This window comes from Amblyomma mixtum, chromosome 7 (assembly GCF_055824585.1).
Source record: "Amblyomma mixtum isolate Tamu chromosome 7, ASM5582458v1, whole genome shotgun sequence".
NCBI lineage: Eukaryota > Metazoa > Arthropoda > Arachnida > Ixodida > Ixodidae > Amblyomma > Amblyomma mixtum.
In genome coordinates, this window is record NC_143018.1 from 12,900,764 (window position 1) to 12,912,195 (window position 11,432).

General features: G+C 42.7%; 1 long non-coding RNA gene across 1 annotated transcript; it reads left to right on the plus strand.

Moving 5' to 3' along the window:
- Positions 1-711: 711 nt before the first annotated feature.
- On the plus strand, positions 712-10,162 carry LOC149335057 (uncharacterized). Its single transcript, XR_016284467.1, has 3 exons — positions 712-722; positions 2,774-2,958; positions 10,096-10,162. It is a non-coding gene; the product is annotated as an uncharacterized LOC149335057 (long non-coding RNA).
- The last annotated feature ends 1,270 nt before the right edge of the window (positions 10,163-11,432 follow it).

Below are 11,432 nucleotides of genomic sequence, written 5' to 3' on the forward strand. Positions count from 1 at the left end.
TATGCAGCACAATATATATTTTAACAGTTATTTTAACTCAATCTTGCTTTATTTAGTGAAACTGCTCTCTGATTTTACCGGTCATGATTAGCGATTATCTGAATTGCGACTGTTACTCGTCTTCTTCTTTTTCAAGTGTGCTTACCATGACGTCATGCCGCAGGCTCACATAGCCGGCGAAGGACACGTGGAGCACAGGCTCGAGTGACACAATGACGCTGGTCATGTGATACCCATTACCCTTCCCGGCATTCCGTAAGCCACAAGCTGCTCAACATTCTAGCCCTGTCTTGCCCAGGAACTCAATGGCAGCATCATTCCATCAGACCGGCTCGTGACGTGTTTTTATGTCAACAGGACAAACATTGTCACTTCTCTTATATTAGCCGCCGCGGTGGCTCAGTGGTTATGGTGCTCGGCTGCTGACCCGAAAGACGCGGATTCGATCCCGGCCGCGGCTGTTGAATTTCTTTGAAGGAGAAATTCTAGAGGCCCGTGTACTGGGCGATGTCAGTGCACGTTAAAGAACCCCAGGTGGTCGAAATTTCCGGAGCGCTTCACTACGGCGTCTCTCATAGCCTTAGTCGCTTTGGGACGTTAAACCCCATACAACCATACAACCAATCTCTTATATTAGCTTACCTAGCGGACATGAATTCGTACACGGTGCAAAAACATTTTGCTCGCAGATTTGTCCTGGGAAGATACCGAAGATGTTAAAAGTGAACAATACCCAGAACAATACAAAAGAACAATACCCAGTTTCATCTCATTGCTACGTAACCTTGCGCTGTAAACCACACGAAGGGGAAGGAGTCGGAAACATTTTCCACACCACAGAAATCAAGTGATGCAGAATGAGTGTATATTTATTTTCGGAAGGCTGCTTGCTTATCTTCACCCTGAGGGGAAAAAAACAGGCCTAGTTTATGTATGAGGTTTTTTATACCACGCATTATCAACTGGACCTTACCAGCGCCCATAGCCATTCAACCCAATGCTACAGAATTTCATGATCTCATAAGCAATGTCGTTGATATTGAGTTTCTTTTCTTGTTACCTCTTTGTTCCTGCTACTTTTAGGGTGGCTTCTTTTCTGTTGTGCTTAAAAACATACTCCTTTATGTTTTTCACTTCTGTTGCACCTAATAATTTGTTCTATGTGTATGATTTGTGTTATACTGCTCTCACTGCAGTTGGATTCTATAATTAATCATGTCTTCGTTATATTTTCCTTTTCTTGTTGCGCCTAACAATTTTTACTATGTGTATAATTTTTATTACACCGCGCTCAGTTTAGTTTGCCTCTACACTTAATGTTAAGTGTTCAGCACCGTGGTGCTCAGATTACGCCACCATGCTGCAACTAGCCTGTTAATTTGACCTTTTTGTAGTTCTTGATGCTTCCTATTTTGCACTGTATACTACTCCCCCCAATATAAGTGTAATACTCTCTAATTACCCTCTAATGGGGTCCTTCAGGGATTAAATAAATTATTTCACTGTTGCTTTACTTTGCAAAGTTCACGTCGCTGAGCCATACTAGCATGACTTTGTTTTGTGGCCTTTCATTGGTTATCCTTGACTCGTTAATCTGAGCTATTCATGAAGCTGGACGAAAAGGTTTAGTAGGCGGCAAGCCAGGGGCACCACTTCATTCTCAGAACTCACACCTTTTGATTTCGTTCCTGAGACGAAAGAATTATAGTGCTATCGCTAAGAGAGCGCAGAGCCTTATACAAGAATTCCTAGTGCAATTGACAAGGGGTTTCGACGTTGCGTGTCTACAACATTTAGCACCGCGTAAAAATTTCTTTGTGAAGAAAGAGATGGATTACAAGTATTTTTGTGGCAGTATATTCAGCGTTGAGCGCCTACATCATCAGTGCACTTGTCATCGATTGCGTCTTGTTTTCGTGTTAAATTCGCTCATGCCTTGTTTTCTCCGAGATCGCGACTATTAGAGAGAGCACAACGCACTACCCTTAAAAGCTTGCCATCAGCGAGAGCTCGTTCACATTAACGAGCCAACTTAAGTGTTAGTGTCGGTGCTCGACACATGACGGAGAGTGCATCTAGGGCACTGTACTAAAGCAACCCAATTTATGGCCCTCCGATTTTAATTCCCTAGTGATCCAGATTGCGACACAGTACCGGCGAGCATTACGAACTGCATCGTCATTTTGACACGCAACTGTTACGTCGAGGTTGTCGCAATGACCTTTTTATAACTACTAACTGTGGACTCCGAAGGACCTTTAGTTTTTCGTAACAACAGCTTTAGAGGCAGTCGTTAGTGTTTCTCAGCTTCTCTTTAATCTATCCTTACCCAACGGTCTCTGCATTGGTTAAAGAATTCACTTTATGGGATCAGTTCTGACGTGACGAGTGCCATTTTCATAAAAGTAGCAAGGACTGGGTTACCAATAAGATTTAGTAGATACGTAGCTACAAGTGCTTTTAAGGCTGCGCTCTCTATCTGTACCTGTGTGCCTGCGTATGGATATGTCATTTCGCTTCTAACAGGAATGGAGAAATATAGCGGGTTTTAGTACGCTGTTTTGCTCTTTGGTGTCATTAGAATATCTTTTTTTTTACTTTGCTGAGCCAATATTTCGTAAACTTTTTAAAAGGTCTTGTTGCTGATGTTACTGGTTCCTCTGATATTTATAGCATTGGATGTTTGCACAATCCTCCCAGGAAAACTTGCCTCTGTGATGAGGGTATTGTCCGAGTTTGTGACGTAGCACTCATGCTGACTGTTCGCACCTAGGAAAGACAGCTGCCAAAGACCGGGACTGGGAGCCTGCGGCCGAACCTGTGGGCGTAAAAGCGACGTTACGAAACCGCCCATGTGCTTAAGACGGAGTCAGCGAACTCGCAGAAAGAGTTGCGTCAGCACCTAAGGCGTCGCCTGCCTATCAAGCATTGCCCTTTGCCGGTACTCACAACTCTCAGGTGCGTTTCAGCGAAAACCATAATTTGCAGTGCATCTCTTGTTGTGCCGTTTCTATGTACACGAAGAGGGTACTGACTCAGAGGTGAAAATGTCTCAGAATCTGAGCCTAAGCGAAAGCTTGCCAAGTGAATGGATGCCTTTCCGGCTTTCTAGCATACAATCCGTTCGGGTTTCTGTAGAAGAACTGACAGGGTTTGACAGGTAGACGACCGTTAGAATACCCAAGTGTTTGTGTTCAGCTGCTCACAGTACTTTGTACAGTCCCGGCAACAGCATTACATAGAACGCTTCGGCAATAAAACTCTTGACACTCCTTACGTAGCGAAATTTGGAAGAACTGTGCGCATATGCTAGAACATGCTGCTGGGGCACTCACGTATGACCTCAAGAAACCCTTACATCTTCTATGCGACGCGCGTCAGAAATTTCAAACGCGGAAGAGTGCTTTTTGTTATTTTGTCCGCCCCTATAAATGGCTACTAGTACTAAATTGCTAAATGCATTTTTCCTTCTTTTTTTTTTCACCCGAAATGTCTCTAGAAAAGCTATCATTCATAACCACAAGCTTAGAACACGGCTATCTCAATATACCTCTTAGGTAATCAGGCAGTAATTACTCATTATCATGCAACTAGCGAAGCCATACGGCTGCTAATTAAAGGTATACAGCTTGGACAAAAATTTCGCCGTTAAAGAAAAAAATGCTCTGTCCTGGGGATTGAACCTGAGATGAAAACCCGTCCTGGCCATTTGCTCTGGCAACTAAGCTAACGAGGCCGACTAGCAGATTACAGGGGGAGGGCGAATGAACCAACAACACTAAGCGGGGACGGTGTTAATAAAAAAAATGACTAACAACAACTATCATCCATATGAAAAGTGCCAACAGTCACAGAAACTCAGGAAATGATGGGGAATGTTTCTGTTTTTGCTCGTTATTATTTTATTTGTGTTCTTGATCAATGCTGAATTAACAGTGCTTCCTTTTTATAACTTGAATACACTTTGTTCCCACGTAAAAGAAAAAAAAAACAACCACATACGTCCTGGTGGAATCCAAACCCACAGGCTTCGAATTTGGCCTTCGGTCCTCTACCAACTGAGCTACGGCATCGGCTGTTTCTACTTTCGGTGGTATTTTTGCTTCTTGTAAGGCAACCATCACAGTGTTGTTCACCAGTATCACCCTCGTCCTTTACGGCGGACGTAGTACGCCCTGTATTACCGAGAGTGGCAAGTAGAGCGGGATTAAACAGTGAGAGCGGAAGCTCTGCGAAAACTTTCTTATGTTACGTACGGCATCAAGACTGCCAGAACTGAGGCCCTCGTTCAACTACTGAGCAGACCAGGGTAGGGAAATGTTGGGATAGTAAAGTCGACGTGCGCGTAAATATGAAAGACGCAAACAGTGACCGAAGGCAAGGAAAACAAGAAGGAAAGTTTAAATATCTTTATTTGTTATTGTCAGTAATTTGGGATGTTGATCAATGATAAATTAATTGAGTAATCATATTGTGGGTGAAAGATTGCTGATTAGAAAGTAGAAGAAAAAACAACTGTATGCTACTGGTGGGACAAGAGCCCACAAACTCCGAATTTTAGACTCCCGATGAAAAACACGGAGGTCATCGGTTCGGATCCAACCTGTAGTATGCGATCTTTGTCTCTTCTGCTTTCAAGTCCAGTATCTTTAAGCCTTAAAACGATTACGCTTTTAATTTCAAGTAGATCCACACCAAAAATTAAAAGTTGATACAAAAAAACAAACATTCCCATGATTTTCTTGGTTTCCCCTATGTTTCCCTAAGCATCCTTGTATTTATTTTTCGCTGCAGCATATATTATACAAACAAACTAAAGCTAGCTTTTTAGGCGCTTCTTGTGGCACGTGAGTGATGTGGAAGCGTGAGAGAAAAACTTTGGACAGATGCCCGGTATACTGAATGCTTGCTGACGCCTCAGCAGCATGAACAAGTGAGATGGTGCTTTCCAAGGAAACAGGTGTTTTCCTTGGTTGCCATTATAGGCTCTATCGTGGCAGTTATTCCGGAAGACCCCTCCGGGGGCTCGTATAATAAGCACATGAGTAGCAGAATCCTCACAAGCACAAACGCTTCTTTTTTGGCCACTAGCCTGAACCTCTAGCACCCCCCCCCCCCCCCCCCCCCCCCACATACACACACACACTGCCTTCAGGACGAAAGAAAAGTAATATAAGGGAGGAAATACAGCACGCATTCGTATCATATTTTCAATGTTCGAAGAGGCATCCTGGCTGGCAAGAAAAAAATATTACAGGATTGCACTTGTCTGCTTAAGCAGAAATGCGAAAGCCTTTCTCTTTCCCCTCTTCCTCCCTCGCTTTGTCATTTCCCACAACTTTACGGGACTCGAACAGGCGTCTTTTGCTGGACTCGAACCCACGACCTTTTTGCTATCACTGTCATCATCATTACTATCATAACCACCGACAACCACACCATCACTATCATCCCAATCACAGAATATCGCTATTGCTATCGTCATCACTGTCATAATTATCATCACTGTCATCATCATCATCATCAACGCTATCACTAGCTATCATTATCGCTATCAGAAGTGGGGAACGAGGATCCCAGTGACGTCACAGGGAACCAACTTCCGGCTACACATTTTGCGGACACTGCCGGCGTCAACATTGCCATCTAATGCTTTCGCATTAATAAAACGTTTCTCGCGCCTTTCGTGTGATCTGAACGAAATGTTTCCATCAAACATGGCATTATCCCATCAACACTGCGGTGAACTAGCCGTCTTGCGAAGTTTTTGCTGACGTGTAGAACATCCCTGTTTACTTCTGCGGTATGCACACCAAACCTATATTATTCGAATTGATTAAACACGCTTGAAATCCAACAAAAGGAGTTTCTTTCGAGAATCATGGAACGGCTGTTCTTTCTAGATTTCTTCCCCCCTTCTCCCACCCTCAGAATCAGCAAACATTAAGTGTACATCCAGTGTTCTTGGACATGAATCCTGAAATGCACACTTGGAATGCACGCTTGGTAACAGCCCCATTGTTAACTGGATTGGGGACTACCTCTCTGGTCGCTCCCAATACGTTGGGATTAACCACCAGCCTTCCTCATTAGAACGTGTAACATCAGGAGTACCTCAGGGTTGCGTCCTAGCTCCAGTTTTATTCTTAATCGTTATCAACGATCTGCCCTCATATGTCAATGTTAATATTAAACTCTTTGCTGATGACTGTATAATTTACCGCAAAATTAACACACCAGATGACCACATGGCCCTAAACCTCGCTGCAGAAGCCGTATCTAGGTGGTGTAAAAGACTGGCAGATGGCCCTTAACATTAATAAGTCCGCTCTCCTCACAATAACCAGAAAAAAACATCAGTCGTTCTACACTTACGTTGTCAACAACGCCCCCCTCACTCGAGTTAACAGCTATAAATACCTCGGTATAATAACATCCCATGATCTCAGATGGGATTCACATATCACCTATGTCGCATCAGCCGCCGTTAAAAGACTCCTGTTCCTCAAAACGCATCTTCAACAAGCTCCTCCTCCAACAAAACTAATTGCATACAACGCTTTCGTACGATCGGTACTCGAATAAGCGAACGTTGCATGGTTTCCGCATACTAAACAACTCATAGTAAAATTAGAAGCTATCCAAAGAAAGGCAGTAAGATTTATGTTTAACAAATACAGGCCTACTGACTCACCCACCGAACTACTCAAGACAGCCGGCATTCTCACTCTAGAAAATAGAGCAAAACTTGCACGACTAAAATTACTTTACCAGTTACTCCATAACCAGCTTAACCTTGATAAGACTAGGTACCTGATGGCCCCAGAGACAAGACCTACTCGTCACAGACATTCAGAAACATTAAAAGAGCACACATTTCGTACTGACTGCCTGAAATACTCCTTTTTTTTCACTTACAATAAGAGAATGGAACACCCTTGACCACTCCATTACCCGCAGCACATCACTAGATATCTTCACTCAGTCAGTAGAAAATTATCTTCACTCGTAAACACACTTGAATTCTGAACCTTTGTTGACAACTTCCTTTTTATTGTCTTGCTATTTTTCTTACCAGTGATTGTTCGTTTCTAATGTCACATATATCCCTTGTATTGATTATGTTATCTTCTCTTGAACTAACTGTACAATCCGACGATCCTATTGCTGTACCCGTGACTTTTATGTATTGAACCTTAATTAAGTGCGACACTGTAGTTGTTTTATATTGCCCTTCAATCCTACTTCTTGTTCACTCTTTGTGTCCATTATTCATGACGTTGTTGTAGTTTATACTTTGATGTGCCTTGTTCCAGCGCCCTTCCTGTTAAAATCCCCAGTGGATTGACAGTATCTCTAAATAAATAAATAAATAAATAATTGCGAAGCAATTTTACAATATTCTAAGGTTCTGCTACGGACATATTGAAGGTAATGGTCCATTCCAGAAAGCAATGGGAAACGCTTTTGACAACAGCAAAAAGTTAACAGAGAAAAAAATGTACGCATACCACTGGAATCATATTTGCTAGCGCTTAGTGAATACACGGGACAAGAACACAAATACACAGGAAAGACGCTAGTCTTCAACTGCCGTTTATTCGAAAACAATCAATATATGACATCTCGAAATAGCTGAACTCACACATGCGCAGTAGCAACGCCACGCCTCAGGAACATCATTTCTTTTTTGACAGATTAACAGACAGGGTGTTGACGCATTTATGATTCCGCATTTATGACGCATTTGTGATTTATGACGCAAATATGATTCCAAACGCTTTCCAACTAGCCCAAGTTTCCGCCTTAATACCACTTGAGTTCTGCGGATCTAAAGATCAATATAGATAAATCTTATGATATATGAAAAAAATCGCTGTCATTAGCTATTTCGTGTTGAAAAATGCGCTTGTAGAATAATTCTGGGCGTGGGAAAAGTCCACGTGACTCAGATGTCGCAGTGAAATGTTCCTGATTTACAATCATCACCTCTGGGCAACTGGGTCAGATTCATGCATCTCTTTGTGCAGCCTTGGTTGCTTTTGTAAACCTTTGTAATAGTGTATATTCATCTAAGCTGTTTCGTTTTTTTTTTTCAGTGGGTTCCCCATTCCCATCTTACATACAGCCGCCATAGAGGTTCAGTGGCTTTAGCATTTGGCTGCTGATCCCCAAGTGACGGGTTCGATCCCGACCATGACGGGCAAATCCCGTCCGTGTGCTGTGCGCTATCAGCGTACATTTGAAACCCACAGGAGTCATAAATTAATCCAGAGGACATTGAAACGCCCTTTCCCAAGATTCATGTATCGCGTGTTATTGTTGCGACTGAAGGAAGGATAAAAAGGAAAGTGCATGGGCCCGCCGACTGGCTCGAGCCGAGCCACCACCGCTGCCCCGTGCAGATAGAGGAGAGTTAAAAGATAAGCGGAAAGAGTGAAAGAAGAGACGCGCGTCGCAACAACCGCATCTGCCGAAGCGAAGACGCTGGATGAAACAAGATGCCCCACCCTGTCCAATCCCCGCCCTCTCATGTGTCGCTTCGGGACGTTGAAAGCCACATTCCAATCTACATTTCGACAGCCACTACTCTTATTCGTATATTTTAACTGAAATCAAATCAAATAATTTTTATTTTTCTTTCCTAGCATGTTGAAATAGCGTGCTCAGTGGCAGCGGCGCTAATCTATTATCATATCATCTGCAATCTTCTTAAGCAATGCGATTTACTGGACTGTTGCAATAGCACTCCACACATTCACTGTGCACATTCAGTGCATGTAAACGAGACACAATGTCATTTCATACACTACTGAGGCTTTAATCACATTGCAGTTTTCTTATGCTTTCGACACGTTGAAGAGAGGCGTCCCGTGCTTTCTTTTTAAAGATGCGGCAGGGACATTGAATGTAAGCGTGTAGCGTTAAAATACTGAACGGCATAAGTGTTGCATGCCGATAGCACGCAAGAGTAACAACAGTTACTACATTTAATGGCAAAACAGATAGTAGTGATAAAATCAATCAATTAATCAATCAATCAGCCAATCAATCAGCCAATAAATAAATCAATCAATCAATCAATCAATCAATCAATCAATCAATCAATCAATCAATCAATCAATCAATCAATCAATCAATCAATCAATCAATCAGTCAATCAATGAAATTTATTTTTGCAAGAAAAATACAGCGAAAAAAGGTGACTGCAGAAAAAGCCGCTTTACTGCGGCTTGACTAAGCTCTAATCACCCATCACCCATCAGCAGTGACGAGCGATGCATTTACATGCAAAATGCACAAGGGAAAAAGAAAACTGGAACTCAGAAAATACCGGAACTAAACAAAAACGAACATGGCATATTGCATTAATAATGCGTAATGGCGGCAGCATGCGATCTTTACCGCCCCTACGCACCGGGTATTGCAAATTCTCTTTCTGAAAGCACTGTCTATGCATGTCGAGGTGTGAAAAATTGCTTACGACATCACCGCATTTTAGACGCGTAATGGCCCACAGCTGCGTGGAGTATTACAACTTTTTTCTCTGAAGACAAAATACATTTTTTGGCTTCCTATGCACTTCAACTCCATAAAATGTCGTCCCTTAAAATTAATGGACCTAATTTTACACAAGCGGCGTCTACAACGCGTGAATTTTTGTGATAGGGTGTACAAAACTTCGCTAATGCTCCGATGCTTCACGCCCTATTTTCCCCATTGCCGTAGACGTTTTCTGTGGCCGGAGACTCTTCGCTTGTGTTCGAGCGTGGGCGTGATGGCATGAACCTGGCGAAAAAGCAATTTCAGCAGTAGATGAGGATGAGGTTTAATTACACTGGGGTGAAAAGCACATCACCCTATTTTTGTCCTTCCTGAGCAGGTTCCTTTTTGCCTACGAAATAAAGTATAAGCTAATGCGGAGTTTTGTTCTCTTGGCTGAAAAAAATTTAATTTTAAACGCTGCTCGCGAGCTGCCGAGGGGTATCTACGTTTTAAGTATTCCTCCCGAGCACACTATATTAGCGAAAGGATGAAAAAGGAGGTTCCATTTATTGTTTTCACTTTTCCGCTTTTTTCGGGTTTCCTATGCAGGGCCACAGGAAAGAAAATTGCTATCGGATGCCATGGCACCAAATTTGACACCTATGGTCCTTGAAAAGATGCAAATATACGCCGTCATCCGCGACGAAGCCGTGAAACACGTATTGGCCCTTAAATGTGTCAGTGGCAAAAGTTTTGAATAAAACGACTCTGGTAGAGTAGTTCGTCCATTCTTCTATGTCCTCAAGTTCGATGTAGGCCTGAAAAATTAAGTTTAAGCAAGGCTGCAGGTAAATTTTTCTCAGGAAAATGAAAACTGCATAAGTTAGAGTGGGTCGAGATCAGAGACACGGAAATGACAACTGTGGCGCAGTCTTCCACACGTTTATTTATGGAAGCAAAATCTCAGTCAATATAAGCGGAGAACCAAAAATCGTGCATGGTTCGTTAGTCGCTTGTGCACTACCTGTTAAAAAATAAAAACACAAGGAGCAAACAACAAACACAATAAACACAGGGATGTACAGTCTTTGACAAAAATATACAGCCCAAGGGGTTTGCTTCCAAGCCGTGTAGCGGGCTCTTGAGCACATTTTACAATGTTAAGCTTTACAGGGTTAAGGGCTTAAGTTCCTCTCGCCCTCGTGGGATATAGGCTGTCTGAGTACGCAAGAGGAGCAGCGCTGCGGGGATCAGAAACAGACTCCGTGGGCTGCATACTTTTGACAGAGACTGTACGTTACAAACGCCCATATTTGAGTACAAAGGGAATGCCAAATCCAACTATAAGAGAACCAAGTTAGGGAACAAAAACGCAAAAATTCAGGGGGCACTTTGGCTCTCTAAAGTGCTGCAAGGTGAAAGCGTTTCCTGGCGCACTGTTTGTTTTTATTTATTTTTTATTTTTCATATTTCGTTTTTTATCTTTGTTGTATTTCTCATTTTTATTGTTTTTATTTTTATTTTCATATTTTCATATCTTATTTTTATTTCGTTTTTTTTTTGTTTATTTTCTTATTTTTATTTTTTGTCTTTTGACAAGTCTGCCGACCCGTCTGTCGACACGGATGCTGACAGCGTCTGTCGACACGGCTGCCGACAGCGTCTGCTAACGAAAGTATGAGGCATTAAAGGCTTTTGCCTTAATATTGGTTTCTATTCCAGCGCGGCCAGTCTGAAGCGCGCTGGTCCGTTTTGCGACCTCAGCATTGATATGATTTCCATCGTGAGAGATGCCGAGTGTGGTTTCACAACGTGCCGCACAGCACACTGATTGCTAAGACACGGATTAAGAGACGCCTGCGCGGTGTCGCATGATGTAGTGGCCGTGGTGAGCCGCGTTTGAGCTATGTTGCGGGTCTATCGCGGGTGCTTTCGTCGCGTGTACT